Genomic DNA, 1322 nt, shown 5'->3' with positions numbered 1-1322 from the left:
TTTCCCCTCAGCATTTGCTTTTCCTCTAAGGTGAGGATTATATGAAATATCATGGAAGCAGAGCTGTTGATTTGATTACAAAAGAATTTGATTCCAACAAGCAGTTAATGCTAACATTAGCTGGAACAAATGTTTCTCTGGTTTAGTTTTTCCACCTAGGCAGGGCTACAGGGAGCTTGAGTCCTGCACGAGTGGATGGGACTGCCTTCAACTGGAAAACATTTCTTAGCATTAAGCTGCGGTTAACTGAAAGAAACTACGGAATATTTGCTGTCACTCGTGTGAAGATGGAAGGTTGGAGTGGGGCATTGCTTGCAAGCAGGTCTGGGGACTGCCTGCAGGTGAAGGAAAGGAATAATCTTGCCAGTGACAGCATTAGCCAACAGGAAAATGTCTTTTAGCCCACGCTGTGAATCATGAGTGTTTTAACAAGAATTCTGTTAGAAGATTTCTCTAACAGCTTGCGCTGTTACACTGATTTGTAATGTATTGTACCTGTATGCCTGTGGAGAAAAGTTCTAGCCACAGCCTTACAACCAGACTGCATGGAAGGCAACAGTGACAGTGCAACACTTGCATCTTCTGTAGGTGGCTGGTGTCAGCACGCTAAAGTTGACAACCATTGTCCATGACTTCACTCTGTTTACCTTTGCTTTGTCTCCTGGCTGGGCATCAACCAGCTGCTATTTGCTAACTTTAACAGAGAACCTGAGAGTGGACAAGCCTTTTCCAAGCATTTTGCCAGACATCAGTCACACAAGTGTTTTACTGATGCTGCTAAGTGCATTTTTCCCAACGAGTAAGCACCCAAAATACCAGCAGAAAGCAGCCTCTGTGCTGCCCAAAGCTTTTCCATGTTGTAATGCTGTGCCTGTCTCAAATATTGTTCAAATAACAAAGCCATTTGTTACTTTTGCTTGCCAAAGCATCCATCCATCCCATAGGCTACATATCAGCTCCACGAAGTGCCCCATGGGTCTCCTTGCCACCTGGCACTCTGCCCCACACCATTAGAGTGGATGCTGGTGGGGAACCCGCCACACACTCAGCTGAAGGCATTGCTTCTGCTGTGGCAGTGGGGAAATACCAGGTACCTGCTTGTGACCACATGCAGGCAGTTAATGCTTTGCATGGATGGGCTGGGATGGCTGCCATGAGCTGGGTTTCTCTGTGGAGAATCTTGGGGACTGATGGGCTGCTTCTTTGCTCTCTGAGTAAGAACAGGAGGACATGAAGATACCTTTCCATGGAAAAATGCACAAAATGGCAACAGTGGGGCCTAGCTTTTAAATCTGCTTATAAACACCTCAGATCAGATCACC

The sequence above is a fragment of the Meleagris gallopavo genome, chromosome 1 (assembly GCF_000146605.3).
Source record: "Meleagris gallopavo isolate NT-WF06-2002-E0010 breed Aviagen turkey brand Nicholas breeding stock chromosome 1, Turkey_5.1, whole genome shotgun sequence".
Classification (NCBI taxonomy): Eukaryota; Metazoa; Chordata; class Aves; order Galliformes; family Phasianidae; genus Meleagris; species Meleagris gallopavo.
Note: the sequence above shows the minus strand (reverse complement) of the source record.